We start from the raw sequence: 23,258 nt of genomic DNA on the forward strand, positions 1-23,258 counted from the left end.
GGTGGAAGGGAGAACAATTGAACCATGTTATCATTTAGCTTTACAACCACATAGATGTTAAGCAGCTATGTGAGTGTCCATGAGTTTGATACTGAAACAGTTGGAAATTCAATAAGATTCAACTGTCCTGCTTAGAAAGAGGTGAGAAATGCCAAGCTCTCTTAATATCTGGTTGCAGATCTTCTCATATTACTTGAATAGATTCAAAACTGTTTTAAAATATACCCTTTCCAGAGAGATATAGAATCTCTTTGAGTTATTATAGATCCAGTTTGTAAAAAAATGTTGCAAATCTTCCTTGTGAGTCATTCTTATCCAGGTTATTGGAAGCAATTTCATTAAGTGTGTCATGGTTTATACCTTCATTTAGAATCTTCTCACCACATGACTCACCTTTACAATTTAGTTCCCTCTTAGAAAAAAAATATACTTTTCTGGAGATTTGGGCATATCCAATCTTCATACTATTGTATTTCATGGCATACTCTGTCTACTATACTTTGAAGTAACTTCTCTGAGTGGGAGATGAAAGAAAAGAACTCATGCATTTGAAAGACGTTTAATTTTGCTGCCTACAAATCAGAACCAAGTGTGAGAGAACTTCTTGATTCATAAAGTCAAGGTTAATTTTAGGAAAATGGTATTGGTGTCCCAGATAGCTTGAAACTGAATTCTGACAATTCAGGTCTGGAACTTATTTAGTTCACTGCATTTTTCATAACTCCAGTGAGCAATACTTCATGGCACTGTTAACCAAGTAAATATGACATCAGCATCCTTGGTTTCTTTGAGTCATTAGCTCTAAGCAGAATGTGAATACTACATGTTTATTGTCTGTTGTTAAATTAGCATGTAAGCTCCATGAGGGCAGAGATCTTGTTCATGTATTAATAGCTGTAGGTTCAATAGCTGTCAAGCCCTAAGCATACGGGAAGTTCTTACTAGCTGGTGAATGCATGCATAAATGAATGAACCATCAAAATTGAGTAATTCACTAGTGTCTTACTCAAGGCCAGCTAATAGCAAATTCTCTTGGCTCATGCACATTTCCCAGAATCAAGATTTTGTTCTTTTACAGGCTAGGTCTGTGGCAGGAAAACCAAAGAGCATCTCCTTGCATCCATCCTCAGGACCACTGAAGAAATAAAGCCATACTGTTATACAGAGATAACCCCTCTTTATGTTATGTGTATAGTCACCTGAAGTTTTTTTCAGTGTATAGATACAGTGTTATAGACATCACAGAATCGTATAGATGTAACTTGTGTATTTTCCTGTGTCATTAGATCGTACTTTAAAAGCATGATTTTAAACAGCTATATGACATTTTATCACATGAATGTACCAAATTTTGTGTTACCATTTAACATCTAACAACTGAAATGGACATTTAGATTATACCTTTTTCTCTTTTAAATAACGTTGTGATAAAAATCTTCAACTTCTGTTCCTAATACTCTGATGTTTAGGATTAGTTCCCAAACACTGAAATTTGTAGTTAAACAGTATGAATATTTAAAAAACTATAATAAATATGGCCAAATTGTTACTCAGAGAGGCTGTACCAATTTATACCCATGTAACCTATGTCTGCAATTGTTTTCCACACTGCTGCTGCTGCTGCTGCTAAGTCGCTTCAGTCATGTCCGACTCTGTGCGACCCCATAGATGGCAGCCCACCAGGCTCCCCCGGACTGGGGAGAAAACTATAGGTTGCCATTTAAAAAATGAAACCAACAAAACTTTGTCTATATGTTAATAGAAAATATTATTTTACTTTCTACTTCATTGATTATTAGCATTTATTGGTCCTTTACATTTTTCCTTTGGGAATCTTAACGTTGGAATCTTTAATGTTCTTGCCCATTATTCTATGAGTTATGCTTCCTTTTCCTACATGTTTATTACCCAGCTACTACGTACCAGGCCCTGTTCTAGTCACTGGGGGAGCAGTGGTGAAAGAAACAGCAAATGTCTATTGTCATAAGAACTAAATGAAATCATGTCTGTAACACCCTTAATGAGTAGGTTCTGCCTCATGCAAGATCGTAGTAGGTTGTTATCCAGTCATTCTTGGTGTAGTTGTATGTCTCTCTGTGCCAGGAGCATTAGCTACTGTTTTGCAGACAGGATGTTTCTGGAATTTTTCTATATTGAATTGGCTAAGTGGCCCTAGTGGTAAAGCATTTGCCTGCCAACACAGGAGATGTAGGAGACACAGTTTTGATCCCTGGGTCAGGATGATCCCCTCGAGGAGGTCATAGCAACCCACTCCAGTATTTTTGCCTGGAGAATCCCATGGACAAAAGAGCCTGGCAAGCTACAGTCCAAAGTGTTGCAAGAGAGTCAGACATGACTACAGCGACTTAGCACATACCCAGCCCAACAATGACTTAGGGTGTTCATGGACATGACTGGTGCACCTCAAGTACATATGTTTCTCTAAAGCGAAACAATATAACCAGATTCACAAAATGCTAGTGGCCCCTTGAGTGCCACCTGATGAGAGAGGAAGTGTAAAAAAGTCAACGTGAAAAGAGACAGTAGCCTTAACTGACTGCCTCACATATCTTATATTTGCAAATTTTGCAGAACTGTACGAATCTTTGTCATGATCCCTTCCAGTGCTTCACAGTTAATCTTCCTCTGGGGTAGGATAGTTACTGAGGGCTTGAATATCATCACTTAGACCCCATGTTCTGGTGGGATTCTCAAAATACAATTTAAAAGTGAAAGTTCAAAATCACCAAGATTTCTTGTTTCTCCTTCTTGCTACACAGAATTTTTTAATCCAGTGTGCACACTGCCATTTTACAGTTGAGTATATGGCATCAAGGGTGACAAATCAGGCAGCTGCAATCAGAATTACAGGTATCGTGGGACTAATTCCATTCCTTGCCCTGATTTCAATGTGTTTCCCATATGATATGACGGAAGAGGACTGTGCTTTGTTTTTAAAAATAATTCATAGTCCAGCCACAGAAGGCTAGTGTCCAAGTGGATCCCAGGTCTGCCTCTTTCAGCTAGACCTCAGTCCCTCTTAGCTTCTCTGTTTGCAAATGTTTCTGCCAAAGAGGAGCTGTGAGAAAGGAAAGGAGGAACTTGTGGGCTTTAAGGGTCTGTTCTTGTAGCTGGAGGGTACAGAGGTTGGGACTGCATGGAGTGGAGAAAGGATTTCTGGTTAGGTGTTGAATTTATATCAGAATAAGTGTATCCTTTCAATAAAGTACCACTTGGAACAGAATGTTACCAAATCCTTGCCTTTTACCAAGAGCAAACTGGCCACTTGTTATTCTGCAGTTTGATGGCTGTTGAATTACTTAGGACTGAGCCAGAGGCTGGCGGGCTGTATGCAGAGTGCTGTGTAATTGTGTAGTTTTCTGTGGTCCATCTTTGGAACAAGATCTCATAAAAATCACTTTTCATGGCTAATGAACTGAGAATCTGGGAATGAGATCCAGAGCCAATTCTTGGATTAAATCTTCTGAGCCTCAAACAAGTCTGCTTAGGAATTTGGGGGAGGGGAGAGCCCATGCCCTCTAATGAAGGAAGATAAGCTCTGACCTTCCTCACTGAGCCTGGAGACCTGCTTGAAGAGGGTACCAACGACCAGTCAAGGCGGATCATGAATATCAAAAGGCTTGTTTGAGCATCAGTAACACGTTGAGTGTGGCTTCCCCCTCTGTTTGTTTTCCATGTGATTTCTAAGAAGTGCTTTCTCATTTTAAAACATATTTCAAGTCAGAAGCACTTGCATTCACATGCTGATCAGTAACCGAATGGTGGAGGTCTCTAGTGAACAGCAACGGAGGGTGGGGAAGGTAGGGTGGGGTTGGGGGATCAGGAAACCTCTGACACAAAGAAACAAAGTAAAGTGGGAACTGGTGGTCTCTGGTAAAGGTGGGTGGTCTATTGAGAAGGGCATTTCAAGGCGGATTCCATCCCATGATGCACACGAGTAGATAAATAAATATGTATCTGCTTTCCCTTTATTCCACACTAAAGATGATGACTGCAGGTGTTTTAGGCCCCCTGAGGAGGAAGACACAGAGCTTGAGCCCAGGTACAACTGCATTAAAAATATTTCCAATAGGTCCCAACTAGATCTCCTTGTCTTTCGTCTGGTTTTCTTTCTGGTATTGCAAATCTCCTTTCCCTCCTTTTATTTTTCTGCTGGCCTGTGGTGCTTGCACTCATTTCCAACGAAGGACATGAACATTCTTTCATATGGCAAGGTGAAAATAATTTTATTTTCATCACTTCCCTCACCTCCCCCCACCCCAAGCTTGTGATGGATTTACTTGAAAAAAAATAATGACGGGGCTTCACAAACTGGCCTGACAGTTGTGATGCGGAGAGCGAGCCGGCTGGGTAGGGACGGTGAGGCATCTCTGTACCTATTATGGCAAAAATCGATAATGCTTTCTGTAAATTGCTCCTCCCAAAGGAGCCGAACAAATGCAGGAGACAGGGGAAGCCATCATTCTGTGTGAAGGCTCCGCACACTTGGACCAGTGCAATTATGAGCAGGAGGGCGGTTTGGTCTGTGTGTGTGTGTGTTCAGAGTAAGAATTCTGGGGGTGGGGGGAACTTATTCATCATAAAAATTTAATTGCTTCTTCTCTCGGAAAGGTGCATCCTTCTATCTGTCCTTTCAGTGTGGGAGAGACCAGAGTTACCCCTTTGGAAGTGGCAGTGGACGGGTTAAGAGAGTAGCCAGCCTATTTGATTGTTGATTTCCTGGCTGAGGACTTATTGTTCTGATGCTTTTCTGGAAACTCTCTTGTAAGGACTTTGGGAATTCCACACTGAATCTATGACAGTAAACTAGCTTGTATGTGTGGGCTGTTTTAAAATTTCCTTCACTTTACAAATCTCTATCTTAGTGATCTTTGAAAAGACAATATATTACAAGTTTCTATTTTTTCTGTAAGATTATGACTCCTGGTCTTTCTACCCCACCCTACTCCTGGATTGCAAAAGGCGATTGGAATCATTTCCATAATGATGGCTCTTGTGGGTCACTGCTATAATAACTTTATTTCCTGGCAGGGGGAACCTAAAAATTAATTAGACATGCCATGAGGCAGTGATATTAAAAGTAACAAAAGATGTCATAAAATAATTTTTCAACTGATGTGTTTGGCTTGGGGAAGTGGTGTACCTAGAATGCAAGGATTGTTGTTTAAATAACTCACATTGAGAGGAAACATGCTCTGTTGGAAAGACCACTAAATTCAGAGCCCAGAGGTCCTAGGTATAAAGAACAGCTATGCTACTTACTAATTTGACCCATAGCATTTCAGCCCTGGTGTCTTCAGCTGTAAAATGGGGACGGTGACACCTACTTATGCTCTGTCACACACTTTGAGAAAGTTGTGTGAAAATCCCTTGCTAACATGAAAGTCATGAGGATGTACATTGTTATTAGCTTGAAGACGATAAGCAAGCTTAGGCCTGGGTGTACTTGAATGAAAAGGCCAAGCGGGTCTGTCCATGGTTATACAGTGCCAGTGTACTTGATCTCATTTGGTTTTGGATCCTATTTGTTAAAGTCAGCTTTCTACAGAAGACGAGACGATAAGACACCTAGGTTTCAACCCCCGTTGGAATTGACAATGTACATGAGGGGAGAATAAAACTGTGGAGATTTGAGTCATTGGAATTCTATCTGACAAAAGATCTGATGAGACTTCATTTCCCATGGCATCCATTGTTTTTTTTTTTTTTTTAATTTTATTTTATTTTTAAACTTTACAATATTGTATTAGTTTTGCCAAATATCGAAATGAATCTGCCACAGGTATACCCTCGTTCCCCATCCTGAACCCTCCTCCCTCCTCCCTCCCCCATGGCATCCATTTTAAGTGAAGCAGGTAAATTGGGGGTTGACACTCTATCCTTAAGTAAGAGGTAGCTGTAATTCTGGCAGGAAGAGAGACTGCAGAGAAACAAAAGGCAGGATTTGAAGGCAAAGGAAGATTCTGAAAAAGAGAGACTTGAATTTTATTTGAGGAGGTGAGACTGGCAGAGTTTTCTATGGTTTTATCAAATTGTTTTGTTTAAATTAGTGATAAGAGGACTAAGAAGCTGGTGTGTGAGAGGAGGCCGTGGACGTCCTCAAGTAAGACGGTAAGCAGGAAAGGGCAGGTGGTGAGACAAGGAGGGGAAAGGAAGCTATGCAGTCTAAAGTTTTAGAAATAAGGGAAGTAGACACATTGGAAACATCCAAAATAATCACTAGCATCATGAACCAAGGAAATAACCCAATAATGGCTGAAAACGTATTTCAGTTGATGAAGCAGTTGGGAATAGAAAGTCAGCACATGTGTTGAAATGAGTTAGGCAGACACTTTCATGCAATAAAGAGTTTGAATGCACAGGAAGAAGATGGGGTCATCTAGAGGGTACTTGAATGGATGGACACTTGGGGACATGATATGAGAAACAGAGTCACAAACACCCTGGGAAAAAGTGAAGCTTGTGAAATCTTCTCAGGTTGGTAGAACTCAAGATCTAGCCCAAAGCTAGGACATGAGCTGAGAGCTAGGCACCACCTAACCCATCACAGCATAGCCGTGAAGACATATCCTTTCAAAGGACACATTGTCTGATGTCTGCCCCCTGCTGGAAGCAGCTGCCTTGACTCTCAAAGGTAAGGGAGAGAGAGAAAAAAAAATTTTTTTTGACCTATTAAAGTCAATAGTGCCAGGATCCTGATGGATCCAAGTGCATCTGAATAGCATATTAAAATGACCAAAATTGTCTTTTAAAACCTACTGATGTGGGTCATCCAAGCAGCATGCTCCCAGCTGTTAATAATTAATACTGGGCATCCTGGGGGGGAATCACTGTGATAATTGTAGCCGACGAGCACGAGTCTGGCAGCCCAGTGTGCTGAGGGTCGGAAAAGGGCAGCGGGGGAAGGAATCATACATCAAGGGGTGCCAGCGGCCAGGTATCAGTGGTCTGCTTCCTTTGGCTGTACTTATTCTTCTGATGGGAAAGCCTTCTAAACAAGGTTGTGAATTGGTTTTCATGCTCGCATTGACAGATTGGGAAAGCAGTTTGTTCTACCAAATTTAACAATGATATATCATTATCACAACTTTGGGGGAAATCTATAAAATCAATAAGTTTGTAGCCTGAACAGGATTTGTATCGCTTGCTTGCTGTGCTGGTGTCAAAGCGTGAGCATATGGATTGAGTCACAGCCTGAGATCAATGGAATTTGTGGACAGTGAGCTCAATAACAAGCCCTTCTGAAAAGAAATAGATGTAAAAAGCAAATTTACTAGAGTATAAAAAAAAAAAACTAATATCTTTTCCGCGCCTGGCTGTAAAGTGCTGTTTGGCTGCCTTTGGCTGTGGGTACTTTGAAAGCTGTCTAGGGTATGTGCTTGCAATGCTGAATGCTCCTGCGCTAGCCTCATGCATTGCATGTACAGTTGGGTGCTTCTGTTTGCAGGGTTTGTACTAGGAAACTCGCCAAGAATAGGAGGAGGGGGAAAAATAGCCCTTTATATTGTAAACTGAATAAAGAATAAAAACAGTCAGTGTGTCTGCTGGGGAAAGACCACGGTGGCTTTATTTACTTTGTGCTGGTAGGACTTGCTAATGGAGAAAAATAAAAAGGCATAATTAAATAGTTTAATGAATTCGCAGCTCTTTTGTTTGAGTGGGACGGGAATGCATGTTCCAGAGAGGCCTCACAAAGAGCTTGGCTGGCAGTGAGTTAAAAGTAGGAAATCAGTTCTTTGAAGGCATTTTTATACTTCATTATCCCAGCATGTAAAATGACTTGCACTAAACGATTGAGGATTTTATTTTTCACTCTCTCTCTTTCTCTCTTTTTTCCTAAACAAAAGAGAGCATGGGGTGGCTGGTGTCTAATTCCCCTCTGGGTCCTGGAGCTAGGAGATCAGCCAGGCTGATCACCAGGCTGGTGGGCAAGTCCCTACCCAGGAGCGTAGTCGAGGGCTCTGAACCACCATGGAGCCCAGGGAGCCTGTGCAGGCACCCTGCGAGTGGGCATCAGTGGCCCCTACTCTCCCCCTCATGGGGGAAAGCTCCTGCCTATTGCCCGGCTGTGACTGGGGGCGGTCCTTTATGTTGTGTTTTTTTTCTTAGGAGCCAGGATCACTTCTTCTTCCCTCTTAGGGTGAAAACAAAGGGAAAGAACTCCTGGGGAAATTAAGTGAAGTTGGAGGAATGCTGTTTCTGATTCTCAGTCCTGACCTGGTTTCCTTCTCTTCCACCAGAAGGATGTGCTCAGGAGGCCAGGGCCTTCAGGGAAGCCAGCTGGCCACCAGCACCCAGCTGTTCCCCATTGGCCATAGGGTTCTCACGCTCAAATTGGGCAGCTGGGCACTGAGAGGCTGGTGAGAAGTAGGCGTGTTTCCAACCCTCAAGAGGCAAACAGGGCTTGTGCTACCTACCCAAGCAGGTCGAAGACACTGACCAAGAAAGTTCATTTCATACTGCAAATTGCACAGGGGGTGGCAGAGCACAGGAGCTTTCAGGGGTCTGGGTTTGAGGTTGTGAGACATCTTGATGACCCACTGAAGAGATGGCCCAAAGGAGGGCCGCCTCCGACCCTTGAGGGAGTGGGGCAGCCCGGACTTTCGACCACGAGGCATGGTGTGGTGGCTGAGGAGCCACCATGAGTCGTCTTTCACAGGGTGAGCTGTGGGTTTTCTAGAACCAACACCGACTGCTCTTTATCCCGCCCATGAGGCTTGTGTATATAGAGAGTAAGCAGGATGACTGTTTTTTCAATAAGTCTTGTATTGTAAGTGCTCAGCAGGTTCCTGCCGTCTCTCAGCTCCCCACCTCTCCTTTTCTGACTGTTTGAGCGCAGAGTTTCCCAGAGGGTGTGGCCAAGGCTGGTCCACAAGGGATGTCCCTGCCACGTGGCAGCTGCCCGAGCGCCCCTCTATAGATTTGTTGTTATTTCTTCCTTCCAGCCAGACTGAGGGCTCTCTGCCGAGCCTCCTGTGGCAGCGCTGTGAAGGCGGTGGAAAAACAGCCCAGCTGAGGTGGTTCTAGGTGACACGCCTAATCCATCTTTGGAGGAGAAAGGCCCTCTTGGGTCTGAAAATAATCACTGCTTCTTTCTGTCAGCCTTTTATTTTCTCCCTCTCCTCTCTCTCTCTCTTTCTGCTGTACTCATATGTTAGCCTTGCTTCCAGATTCAGGACCCAGTCTTTTCCCAGCCCAGCGGGATGCCCCAGAAACCCCTCAGCAACATGACTCTGCACCCTCTACGTCAGAAGGCTGGTTCCTGGTGGCCTTTTTGCTCTGTCACCTTGCACACGTGAGTCAGCTGAATTTCCATTCCATCCTCTGCCAGGTTTGGAGATTTGTGCTTACAAAGCCTCTCTATGCCTTTAAAGGACTCACATTTGATTATAAACAACACTTGCTGTTTGTTTCCTGTTAAATTTTACCTCATAAACAAATATTACTATGTGAACCTCAGCCAGTAATTGTTAAATCCCGACTTTTTTTTTTTTCCCCTCATACCTATAATGCATCGACTGTAAACCTAAGATTTAAACTTTAAAGGATGGTTTTCCTTCCTCCATCTCTCTGGTGAGCTGAAGGTGGGGGTGTTTGAAGTAGTTGGCCCCATCTACATTAAAAAACACCATTTGGAGGGTGGATCTCCCAGGACTGAATATAGTTAAACACTCTGGTTAAACAAACAAACCCAAAAGGGCCAAGCTCTGAGTTCTCTTGCCCTTTTTGAATCAGGTACTGAGAAACGTGACAGAAATTATTTTCACAATTAGCCTTAACTTTTGAATTACAGCATTTCTTTCGGTATAATGACCAGGCTGTGTGGTAATTTACAGCCAGTCCCCGGCCTTGCTGAGTAGCAGGGAAATGCTGTGAAAGTGACTGTTAATATTGATCAATGAGGGCTAGAGAGAGCTGCAGACCCTCAGCACTGCCACTTAAAGTGGGCAGGAAACCCAAATTGACCAGTAATAAAGTGTTTGAGGTTGTACGAGGCGGCTCCTGGGGAAACTGCTGCTCCGAGAGGAGGCTGGAGGAGAGAAGCTGTCAATTACTCTTGTTTGATGCCCAGTTACTGAGCAGGACGGAGCAGGCTGGGGCCTGTGACTGCCAGAGGATGGGAGGCAGACCTGGCCTGAATCTCTCTGGAAAACCATCTTTGTCTGGGTAGGAAGGGAGACACAGGGGCTCTCTTTACATTCCTTATGGGTCCTGAGGCCTGGAACTCACTGCCGTCTTCACCCACTTCACTGCCGTTCTTTTAATTTTAGGGCAGGAAGTAAAATGTGAGCTGATGGCAATCTTTCCCCTACTTCTGTGCTGGACACTAGTGGGTGATGGGGCTTTGGTTTTGGTAATTGTTGCAGTTTTGTGGGTGGTAGACCAGAAGTCTAAAAAGACAAGATTCGGGAATGAAAATCAGCTTCTGTTAAGGACTTTGGGCTTAAGTCTCATTTAAGGTGATGCTGTTGTCATTACCATTTTCAGTTAATTAATAATAATAGTAGGCAAGATGATGCTCTGATTTCAGTGCTTATTGTATTAACTCATTCAACACAGAAAGCAACCCCAGGGAGTGAGATGCTATTGTTTTGCCAAGGGAATATGCAACAGGTATATGATAGCAGTTTTGATAGGAATTCTACTACTTAGAAGAGATGAATTAGAACATTCTTGGGATGAGACCATGATCCAGATGAACAATTGACCCAGTAATTGTTCCCGGAATAACAGATTTCCTTTAATGAACCTGTGATATGCAGCATCATCTGGGGTTTGTGTTGTTAACATTACAATTCAATGGGGTTTTGTTGCTTTAAATCAGCTGTATATACTCAGTTGAGAGGTGAGTGATTTAGTTTAAAGCTAAAATTGAGTAATCAACCAAAAATAGATGATTGTAATCAATTTAGTTAGATTAAAAGATCAAAAAGTATTGATAAAACGGAGATTGCAATTACTTATACAGTCATTCTACTTTTTCTGTCTGACCTGACGCCACTCAAGAGTCCTTTGTTAGGTTACAGATTGCATGTAAAACCATTTAGGAACTCTTCCAGTACAAGTAAATACTTATAAAAAATGATGAAATATTTCAAGTGTACAGATAAAAGTATACAGACTAATACCTTTTTCAGCCACCCAGGTTTGTCAAATCTGAACATTTTGTTACATTTGTTCTGGCCACTTTTTCCAACCTATGAAGCGTTTCAAGTCCATGTGAACCCTTTTGTGTGTACCATTCCTTGATCTTGGGTTCCCTCGTGGTTCAGCTGGTGAAGAATCCACCTGCAGTGCGGGAAACCTGGGTTCAATCCCTGGGTTGGGAAGATCCTCTGGAGAAGGGAAAGGCTACCCACTCCAGTATTCTGGCCTGGAGAATTCCATGGACCGTGTAGTCCATGGGATAGTAAAGAGTCAGACACGACTGAGCGACTTTCACTTTCCTTGATCTCATTTCACTCTTTCGCTCTTCCTTGCCCCCAAGAATTAACCACTCTCCTGAATTTGATATTTTCTTTTTTTGCTCACATGGGTGCCACCAAAAATGGCATATAGTTTTGCTTGTTACTTTACATCAATGTTATCAAACTGTATATGTCTATTTGCAACTTGCTTTTCCCCCCACTCATTAAATTTTTAAGATTTATTCATGTTGATATGTTTAGCACTTTAACTACTATGGTATATTCCAAAGGCTTCTTTCTAAGTAAATTCACAGTCATCTCTCCAGAGTATGGATTGGAGATGTTTCCATTTATTCTGAGCAAAGGGGTCAGTCTGGGTAGAGTGGTTATTCTTCTTAAATCATGAGGAAAAAGCAAATACTGAGAAAGTTGAGCAGAAAGGGAGTTTTAAAAAATCAATTTGACAACTTCAAATAAGTTGAATTAAAATTAAAAAAAAAAAACTGATTAATTCAGTACACAGTGAATTGTATAATAAAGTATATTGACCGCTGAATTAGATTTTTAACTCCCAGTTCAGTCTTACCCAGCCTATTTGGATTAGAAACGACGTGACTGAACTGAACTGATAGCTGCTTTACAATGCTGTGTTAGTTTCTGCTGTGCAGGAAAGTGAATCAGCTATATATGTGCCTATATCTCCTCTTTTTTTAATTTCCTTTCCATTTAGGTCACAATAGAGGACCGAGTCGGAGAAGGCAATGGCAACCCACTCCAGTACTCTTGCCTGGAAAATCCCATGGACGGAGGAGCCTGGTAGGCTGCAGTCCATGGGGTCGCTAGGAGTCGGACACAACTGAGGGACTTCACTTTCACTTTTCCCTTTCATGCATTGGAGAAGGACAGACTGGAAGTATGAGGAATATGAATCCCCACTAAGTGCATCTTTCAACCAACGACTGAGGGGATTTTGTGAGATGGTTGGTTGGAGCTGGCTCATACTGACCTGCAAAGTTTGATTGTTAAATTTTCTGAAATTTTGTCAGTCAGTTGTTAAACACAGCTGTTACTAAAAATTAAATTATATACACTTGCATTATAATTAAGTAAATTATATTAAAAGTAAAGGTAATTTCTATTACTTTCTAATTATTTTACTACATTTTATGTTTTCCTGTACTCTTGTCTTTTGTATTAAGTAAGTGGCTACTATGGTTCTTTTCTCAGCTCCATGTTCAATGACATTATATTGGTAGCTTTAAATCAGCCATGATGGGAGAATTTACACCATGGAAATTGGCAAATGTTACAAATCAGGGATCACTCAACCCCACTCTCACTCCAGCTGGAAAACGTGTTGTTAAAGATTTACCAACACATTACTGAGATGGTAAATAAATACTCAAGCTCTTTTACCCCTCAGTGGGGACAGCTCTGAGGTGCAGATCTACATGGGCTGAGTTGCCCAGCAAGATTTGGGTTCAGTTTCTCATTGGTAACTTTCTTGATGACATATGTTTGGCTGCTTTGCTCTGTGTCACTGTTCCAGTCATTTCTGAATAATCCTTGAATTACTTTTGAAATAAACTATTTAAAATGAAGCCCTTGTTTCAAGCTGTGCTTCTGGGACAACCAAAACCAAGACAAATAACAAGAACAATTGCTGTTTCTGATGAGTAGGTCAACAGTTACCTGTGACCCAGTGAGCAGTGGCACCCTGGCATGTGGAGGGCATGCTCTGTGGATGACCCACTGGGGGTTAGCACCAACAGAGTTCTTCTTTCCATGAAGTATAGTTGTAATTACTTTAAACAATATGTTTGCAAGCTCATTTTATTTTTTAATCTAACATTTTGTCTCTACTGTGGGAGCCCTGTTTAAGTACAATCTCTTATTCATTCCTTGAATATGAAACAGTATGTTGAACAAATGATTGCTTGTTTGCTCTTCATTAACCGTAAGTTCCAATCTCTCCAAAATATACACTGTGAAGACAAAGTCACTTAAATGCATGTGCCTTTTTTTTAAATTGGAATTCATGTGGTATAAGAGACCAAAGAGCAGAGTTGTCACTTTTTCAGTCTTGAATTGTATGATCTAAAGTAATACAATTTCTTTTTCTTTGTGACTGCAAGTAGGAGACACATTTGCTTGTGCTCACTTCACATTTTACAGATATTTATCACTTTGTGGCATGATCTTAATTCTACTGGGTACTTTTCAACATAGAAGGGAGTGATCAGAATTAGCCAGTGAAGATAGAATTGGCTTGTTTGGTAAGGCCACATATTGTTCAGTTTCATCTTGCTTTTTATTTTCCTACTCTTGACTCACTCACTCTGCCTTCTTTCAACTGGGGTCCTTTGAAAACTTACCACAGTGAAGCAGAAAATTTTTAGTGCATCTTAAACTTGAAGATTGCCTGTCTGTGCTTTTCTCTCCATCTACCTGTGTGTCCACCTTAATGTACTTTTGTTTAGTGATTGGAATGTCCACTCCAATGTCTACCCTGAACCTCTCGGGACTCTTAAATCTTCCGAGCTCGTGAAATGATGCAGGTAGGCACAGTCCACCCATCTCCCCATGCTTCTTTATTACTGGTTTGTTATAGATACTGTTTGTTTCATGGCTCTCTCTGCTATTGCTATTGGAAATTATAGACCTTTTCCCTATAAACTTCCCCCTTCCCCTCCCACATCAATTTTTCTGCTTTCTGTTGCCTTCTGAATTTCAGTTCCTATTTGAATCCACAGAACCTAGTTTTTAATATTATTGGCTAATTAATATATATCTTTTAAAAGAATGACTCTTTTGCTTGCTTAGGTGGGTTGTTATTTTTAATGATTGCTTTAATGGTAGTCGAGGATGTCCTCGTCTAGGGAGGCCCTTTCTTTCTGTCCATAATGAGGCATAAGTCATTTGCACTGTCTTGAGATTTATGGAGGGGCAGGGGTGGGGGGAAAGCACCTTTTCAATTTATTACATCTTAAACAAACTGCTCCCAAAGCAAGAGCAGAACAAAACAAAACAAAAGGACAGTAGAGCCTTGTGTGCTGTTTAGTTTGATGTTTACTGAGTTACATAGAGGTTTGCTGACTGCTCTGGAATTGGTAGGCAAGACTTCACATTTCATCTGAGCTGCTCTTTTGTATTCTGTTCACCCCTAGCTTTTTTTCCTTGTGCGTCACCGTCAGCATCACTGTCTCCCTCTCCTCTAAAGTTACCCCGTGTAGTCATATCCATGTCATTGGATGGTTATGATAGTTCATTTCACCACATCACGAATTTTTTAGGGGGAAAACGATGTGAAAGAGGGGCATCTTCATTTCATACAGGTAGGCACAGTGACCTCAACACTTAGATGTATGACCTCAGGGACATTTGTAATTTGATAAAAAAAAAAAAAAAAAAACAACCTTTGTCTCCATGAATTCTGTGCTGTCCCATCTTTTCAGGTCATATCATAGAAAGAATCTCCCACCAATGCAATTGACTTTTCACCTGTGCTATTGAAGTGCATTGTGGAGGGGCTGGTATCTGCACAGGTGGGAGAGTTGTGGTTTCTTGGGCATGAATTAAATGCAATTTATATTTCTACTATTAAAGATTAAAAAGCAGGTCAATTTTGAGGTGGGTTCAGTACACCTATTGTTACCTATTCTTTTCTCTTGGTTTATCTCTTTGTGAATTCCAGGAGAGAGAAAGCCCCACCATTCAGCTTAGTTTTGAAACATTGCTGGAGAGACCAAGTTGGTTTTTGTATGTATCCCATCCTCCGGGAGTTGGTGTTGGACAGGGAGGCCTGGTGTGCTGCGATTCATGGGGTCGCAAAGAGTCGGACACGACTGAGCGACTGATCTGATCTGATCCAGGCTCTGTGATGCTGCCAAAAAAATGTCCCCCAAGTATCCCTTTCTCTATACTCTGTCCTGCTTCAGGACACTTTTACTTGGCTGCTTTGGTTCATCCTTGTCTTGTTTTTGTAGCCCTTCTCCATCCAAATCCTCTCATTGTGACTGTGGAAAGAGGGTGCAATTTTATTACCCTAACACTAAAGCAGACTTGAAACCTAAAGAAATAGTTGCTCATGGCCACATTGCTCTCTCTGCTTCCTTGACTTTGGAAATGAGGCATTTCATTTCTAACCATGGTTTGAAGACCATATAAATGTGTTTCACACAATACAAAACACCAGCTGTATGTAGATTCTAATATTTTTTCATTAAAAACCCATTGCTTCTTTCCTCTTGCTTCTCTTGATATGTACAGTGATAGAAAGCTCCCACATACCTAAGACTTCCTTTTTTTTCAGACTCAAACTTCAGAATATTTTCAATATCTGCAACATTATCTTTTGAATAATAATTACCTCTTATATTAAATTATAAGACAGCAGGATTCAGGATTAGATCTCCCCATATTATTCTAGTGAAGGAAATTATGACAGGGGTCATTTTTTAGAATTATGTAGCAGGGTAAAAGGTCCTAGGCAGCATTAGAAGGCAAAGGCGTTTATAATTAAATTGTAATTTAGGCCAGTGATTTATCGTTTTCTCAATGAAAAATTTGGTGCTGCCTAGAGATCCTAAGAGGAACTTTAGTGAGATACAACTTAATGAAATAATAAAAAGAAAAATTATTCTGGACTAGATTGTATTACAGTGGCGGAACAATTGCAGCCTGCCTTCTGTGGGTATTTTCATTATCAACTCTATTTTTCAAGGATCTCTAATTTAACTATCATTTTCTTTTCAGGATAAAACATGGCCAGGGAATTTTGAATTTTTTATCCAGACAATTTTTGAAGACAATTTTTGAAAATATAATTAAAAACCTTTGTTTATGTTTTTTCATGTTCACAAATACATTTGGAAACATATTCCAATTTGCTTAGAAGTTGTTCAAATTGATAAAGTAACAACAATGTTTCAAAGACAGATATATTTATTTTGGACTAATAGATGAGTCTCTTTTATTCGCTTATTATGAAGGCTCATGTGATCCTCTAGTATTTGTGTGTTATTTTTCTATCTGCAGTTCTGTATCTCCCATGAGTGAGATAGGAGATCTGATCTATGGACACAAACCAAAAGGGAAGTTGCAGAATATGAATGATTCTTCCATTGTAAAATAAAAAAGTAAGGTCAGGTTTAAAAGGAAAAGAGTAGAATCCTTTGTTAAAACAAAGAAAAAGACTTTCACAAGCAACATGAAGCCAGTGACTTTTATGGAACTAATTGGGACAAAAGGTTTGGCCCAGGATAAGGCCAGTTCAATTAGTGTTTCGAGTTGAGAGATTGAACAGTTGAAGTATTTTAAAAAATGAAAGTACAGCTTGCATTTGTGGTGTGATATTTGCATTACTTGCATTTGTTACAATTCAAGTTGTTTACTTATTGCTGTATTTCAGTTGTCTTCATAGAACCTTGATTGCTTTAATGATTTTGGTGGTGGTTCTGTAAAAATAATCAAGCTAAAAAGTTTTAATGGCATGTGTTTTAAATAGTTGGTTGAAAATGGTCTAAATATCTGTTTATCCAGTAGTCTGTAATAGCTTCTTCACTCAACACCTAATCTACTTGGTAAATAATCTGCGTTTCAAAAAATGCACTCTGTGTTTACATAATAGATTTCAGGTGTATTAAGAAAACAACATATATTCTATACATTCTTGAAATATCTTAATTGTTGCCATTCATTGAGTAAAGAGTGTGCATTTGAAGAATTATCTAAAACAGTTATATGAAAAATCATAATGTCTTGCAAGAACCTGTTAAGGTTTATCTTGTCTCTGATCGCGTAGGTTTTGTCTTTTTTACTTCTTAAATATACATGACAGACTTTGAGATAAAACTTTTAGGGAGAGCAGAACCCTCAAAAATATGAACTTTTTGGAAGAGAGGAATGCTTTTAAATACCTGCTTTGTAATGATGTCCTTCTCAATACTTTTTCAAGATATTAACCCAATGTTTCTAATCCTGTGGTCTTTCTCTGTCTTTCATATTTGAGACAAGATTGACCTGGTATGGTGACCCTGACATTGCTCTACAGGCCAAGCCCTGTGATGATTAAAAGTACAGGAAAGCAGTGTAACCTTGGGCAAGTGACTGAATTGCTTCTCGTCTGTAGAATAGGAATAATAATAACAGGATCTGCCTCATGAGGTTGTCGAGCATGTTAAATGAGTTAATTCAAACAAAGAACTTATAACAGTGTTTCGTGTACTTGATAAATGCTAGCTGGTATATCTGGTTACTTGTAATTGTAGAGCATGATCATTCTTACTAGACAGATGTTGACGAAAATATTCTATTAAAAGTCTGCAATAAAAACTTGGCGATCTAAATCTTGACCTACATATGAAAAGCTTTTGAAAGTGAAGGCAGTGAAGAAACATAAACCACTAGGGGAAGTGACTGATATAACAGGCAATCCACAAAACATAGCTCTTTTATTCATGTGAAATATGTTAATCTGTCATTTTATATTCAATTCTCATGTCTTTTTTTTTAACTTTTCATTTTCAAGTAATTTTAGACTTAGAGAAGTTTTAAAACAGGAAAGTTTGCATATAACTATCACTCAGCCTCCCCTAAAGTTAATGTCTTGCCTTGGTATAATTGTTAAGACTAAGAAATAATTATCAACAGAATACATTTAACCAAACTGAACAATTTATTTGGATTTCACTGATTTTCAACTCACAGTCTCTTTATTTTCCAGGACCCAGTTCAGGTCCACACACTGCATTTAGCTGTCATGTCTCTTTAGTTTCCTCCAGTCTGTGACAGTTCCTCAGTCTTTCTTTGACTTTCATGACTTTGACAGTTTTGAAGAGTACTGGTTTCGTATTTCATAGAATATCCCTCAATTTGAAGTTTTCTGATTTTTTTTTTTTTTATCATTAGATGTGGTGGGTTTTGTTTTAGTCGCTCAGTTGTGTCCGACTCTTGCAAGTCCATGGACTGTAGCCCACTGGGCTCCTCTGTCCACAGGATTTCCCAGGCAAGAATACTGGAATGGGTTGCCATTTCCTTCTTGCATGGAAATTCCCGAACCAGGGGTTTCCCGAACCAGGGGTTTCCCGAACCAGATGAACTTGCATCTCTTGAGTCTCCTGCATTGCAGGCAGATTCTTAACCACTGTGCCACCTGGGAAGCCTAACACCCTGGTACCTATTGATATGTATATAACCTCTACTTTCCTGATCATTTGTTAGTGTTTAAATGAAAAAGTTAAATTCAGAAATAGGCATTTTTTTGACTCCACAGAATAATTCTGTTTTGAAATATAAGAATTGTTTTTTCTAAGAGTTAATTAAGATACATTTTTTTCATTCCTTATTTCTACAAAAAATTTTTTTTGTTATAAATAACTAAATCCTTCTTTTTTCTGTTTTTCTTCTTTCTTTTCTTCATAGACTGTTGTGTCGCTTTTTGTTGTGTCCCTTTTTGATGGGCCATAAGCAAACTGCTACTATTAGGATTAATTGCTTCATGCTAGATATAGTGATTATTGTCAGATAAGGCAATGGCACCCCACTCCAGTACTCTTGCCTGGAAAATCCCATGGACGGAGGAGCCTGGTATGCTACAGTCCATGGGGTTACTAAGAGTCAGACAGGACCGAGTGACTTCACTTTCACTTTTCACTTTCCTGCATTGGAGAAGGAAATGGCAACCCACTCCAGTGTTCTTGCCTGGAGAATCCCAGGGACGGCGGAGCCTGGTGGGCTGCCGTCTCTGGGGTCGCACAGAGTTGGACACGACTGAAGCGACTTAGCAGCAGCAGTGATTATTGTAAAATTTAAGGTTGAAGCTTATCAACACTTAGCATTTATGTTTATATTCCTACCTTAGAATTTATGTTTATATTGTCTTTTCATCATTTCCAGAATCCTCTTGAAATACTGAAGATATGAAAGCCACAAGTCAAATGATATGTGGAAATTAAGGCAGCGCTTTTGTGGGGGATTGCTGTGAGACAAGGAAAGAGGGTAGAGAATAAATCAGACCTCTATTTACTATGTTCACAAACCTGATGGTTTTGATAAGTCTGACAATACACCCGAAATCCACACAAATGGAAGTGATGAATTTAGAGCTGAGCACATACTACATTCAGTTCCTATTGTGTGTGTGTGTGTGTGGTAAGTTGGTTAAGTCCTGTCTGACGCTATGACCACATGGACTGCAGCCTGCCAGGTTCCTCTGTCCATGGGATTCTCCAGGCAAGAATACTGGAGTGACTTGCCATGCCCTCCTCCAGGGGATCTGCCCGACCCAGGGATCAAAGCCACCATCATTTACATCTCCTAGTGCCAGCTGGGAAGTCCTCAGTTCCTATTGGTTTGTCTTAAAAACCAAATTGTATGAGGAGGTTTCCAGGCTGGATAGTTAATGAGAGTTATAGATAACTTAGCATATCGTTTATCAATGACTCTGTAATCAGAATTTTTGACTCCTCATACTGTGACCTTATCTAATGTGGATCTAAACAGCCACCATGGAAGTGGCAAGTGTCACAGTGTTAACTTCAGGAAGAATCTCAAGGTGCTACTTCTCACTTCAACCTCTTTTACAGGTTGAAAGTCAGATTACTCACTGTGGCAGACCCTGATGGACACCATTTATATCTTTTGGGCACGATATCCTTTAACCCTGAAGGCTGCTTATTGAGAACCGCTGTGACTATCTGCCAGAGGATGGTTTTTCTGGGTGCATGCTCAGTTTGGTCAGCATGTAGGGCAAGCCAGAATTGCCAGAGAGTTGATACCACCAGAATAAACCATCAACTAGTGACAAGTGAGGGTTTAGTGGATACACCCTATGTCTTCCCTTGGTTCGAATAACTGGGGCATGTAGCACATTAGCTTCCAGAACCCCTGTGGGTTAAGCTCCAATTGCCCACTAACTCAATAATACACCTTGTTGATGTCTCACCCTTCTGTGTCACGCATGCTGGTTTTTCCCCAGATAACTTCCCAAATAAACTACTTGCAGTATTATCCTTGTCTCAAGGTCTGCTTTTGGGAAAATATAAACTATAGCCAGACCAAGTCTGAGTTATCTCTTAGCATAAAACAGTTTCCAAATCCCTTACTTCCTCTCCATTGCTGTTCCTGTATGTTTATTTTGTTCCTCTGGCCTCTTGTCCAACTGGTTTCTCTCTGGAGAGCTTAGGCATGAGGAGGTGAGCAGGACAGAAGGCACTGGTGATGCTGAGACAAATGGGTATTGTAGCATCAGGGCAGGGAAGAGAAATTGGGCATTTGTTGAGTGCCTGCTCTGACCCAGGCACTGGACTGTATTAAGTGCTTTACAAAGGTTATTTCATCTCATTCTCTCATCAGCCCTGGAAGGACTGAAATATATGAGTCTTTTGCAACTGCTTGTGTAAATAGCAGTATTAAGGCAGAGTTGTTTGGCTAAACAAGTGACCCTTCCCTCTTGTAGTCACTGGCCACACCATGGATCTGAACTTCTTAAGCTTAATGACATACTTGGTTTTTCTAACTCTTGAGTCAATCATGGCTGTTTTTTTCCATTGGTCAGTAAATGGCCTAATCATCATGTGGCCTTTTGCTTCATATTTGTCACTGTCAAGTTGGCTTTGTATTTTGGAAAGCTTCCAGCACTCATTACCATAATGATAAAAGGAGAGATGCAGTGGGCGCTTGGGCTGATTTCCATTGAGAGAAGTTCATATTCTCAGCACAAGGACTTGGAAAACTGTTTAGAGGGGCCATTCTTGCTTTCAGAATTTATCGCTTCAAAACCAAAAGAACCTGCAAACCTGTATATTAAAAAACGTTCATGGTTATTTGAGTCTGCAGAATTGGAGCTGTCAACTTGTCCAGAATTAGCCTGCAAGACAGACAAGGTTGATGGCAGAACTCTAACACTAATTTACTTATAATTTGCTTTTGTTTCTTCTCATCTTGGGAGCCGTTCCTTGGTGTTTCATAATCAGTCACAAGCCAGGCAAACTCATAGGTTGTTTCCTTTAATAGGTGTAAGACAAGCAAAGGAATTCTAAGAAAATCTCCTAAATGGAAGGCAGGCATTTTGTTTTGTTTATTGTAGTTGGGATCCTCTGAAGAGAAGAACCTTTTGTCCTGACTTGCAGAGCTGTCCTTTATGTGACTCTAAGAGCCCAAGTTTGTGCTTATTAGACAGAGGCCAGTGTGGCCTTTACAAGGAGGAAAGAGCTTGACTTTCATCTTAGCCCTTCTAGTGCAGGCTGTAGGCTGGTCTTATTCTCACTTGTCATTTTCTTGCCTGCTACGGTGTTGGGAGCTCTCCAGGAACTCTTCATGATGCAGCTAAAACACAAGTGTCTTGAGAAGCCCTAATCCAAAGTGAATCTTCTATAAATAATAAACAGCAAATAGGCTCCACTTAGTTATATTAACCTCCAAATAGGTCAGGCACATTGTTTAAAAATGCAAACATCACAATAAAACGGATTCCCTAGATGCAGAATTTGATGTGTATGTGCAGATTTTCTGGACATGGTACAGGAAAAAATAGCCCACACCTATGCTTCACTACTTAAAATATTTATATATTAACTCTGAAAAGTGCTACTTTTGAGATGCTATTTATTATAAGCTGATAGAACTCAAGGGCTCTCTGTCCTCATAGAAGTCCTTCTTATCTTTCCTGATTGCTGAGTAGTTACTGCTAACTTTACTTTGCAAGACCTGTGGAGTCCTCAAGTGAATTGGAACTCTTGCCAAATTTTTCGTGATTTCTTGCTGAACAACTTGGCATTCATTGCGATACTCTTTTAGTTTTTTCAATGGGTCTAATTTCACATGTTAAGAATTTTATTGTTTGCCAGCCAAAATAAAATGGCACAGTTCAAAACTATTTATACAATTCAAAACATTTTTTCATGCGGAGCTCATTCTGCTTGCCTTTCTGCCTCGATTGTACGTTAACTTCATTTCTTTCGTGCCAGGAATAATTAGACAATTAAGTGCTGATGCTCTGCAAATGAAATGGCATATTTTCATTGAAATTCTAACTACAAAAATACCTAGTCTAATTCTCATTCCTTCTTAAAATCAGATGGGTAAAGTGTTCCACTGCAAACTCTAGCATTCAGACCCGAAAGTATTTGTACTTGGACAAAGATATGGCACTATAATTCGATTGAGGAATGGCAGTAATTACTTTTTCCCTGGGAAAAGTAATTCTTGCAATTAAAAATATACAGAGCTTGTGTGAGACATTTCTGTACTTCCCAATTTGCTTATGGTTTAGCCATTACCCATATCAATCTATAATTCTGTTGTAATGATTTTAAGAGTAAATAAAGCTGCATGATGTCTCACAGTATGTGTATATGTGTGTATATATATATATATATATATATAGAGAGAGAGAGAGAGAGAGAGAGAGAGAGAAGGGACCTTCATTGCTGTGTTGAAATCTCCTGATCCTTTAAAACTACCTCCTTTAAATCTTCTTTTAATTCCTTTCCTTCTCCTCTCAACACCATGGAATTGCCATGATTAAGAGATGATATAGAAGTCCAATTTACTTGGGATCTGGCTATACATCTGGTTGGATCCATTCACATGAAAGGGATATAATGCAACTCCCAGCCTGATCCACCAGGACTCCTCTGTAGTTTCCCATCTGAAGATTGCACTGAACTCTAGTAATCTCTTTAAAAATGAAATCCCTTATGCTATATGAGAGTTGCTTCCCTCTCTCCCCAACCCATGTCTTCCGTACACACTGTCACTTCTGCCACATTGTATTCATTAGAAGTGAGTCATTAAGTCCAACCCACACTTAAAAGAGGACAATTAAAT

At 40.3% G+C, this 23,258-nt stretch overlaps 1 long non-coding RNA gene across 8 annotated transcripts in view; it reads left to right on the forward strand.

Moving 5' to 3' along the window:
• Window positions 1-7,618: 7,618 nt before the first annotated feature.
• Window positions 7,619-23,258, forward strand: part of LOC147353501 (uncharacterized) — a 577,435-nt gene continuing 561,795 nt past the window's right edge. For 4 of the 8 annotated variants that reach the window (XR_015145691.1, XR_015145692.1, XR_015145689.1 and 1 more), the window contains exons 1-2: window positions 7,619-8,681; window positions 9,192-9,316. This is a non-coding gene — a long non-coding RNA (uncharacterized LOC147353501). Of the gene's footprint in view, window positions 8,682-9,191; window positions 9,317-12,159; window positions 14,828-23,258 lie in introns of those variants that run through there. The other 4 variants (XR_015145693.1, XR_015145686.1, XR_015145688.1 and 1 more) reach the window with 4 other exon arrangements.

Source organism: Bos grunniens, chromosome 18 (assembly GCF_055505025.1).
Source record: "Bos grunniens cultivar Pamir isolate PY7600 chromosome 18, Bosgru_T2T1.0, whole genome shotgun sequence".
NCBI lineage: Eukaryota > Metazoa > Chordata > Mammalia > Artiodactyla > Bovidae > Bos > Bos grunniens.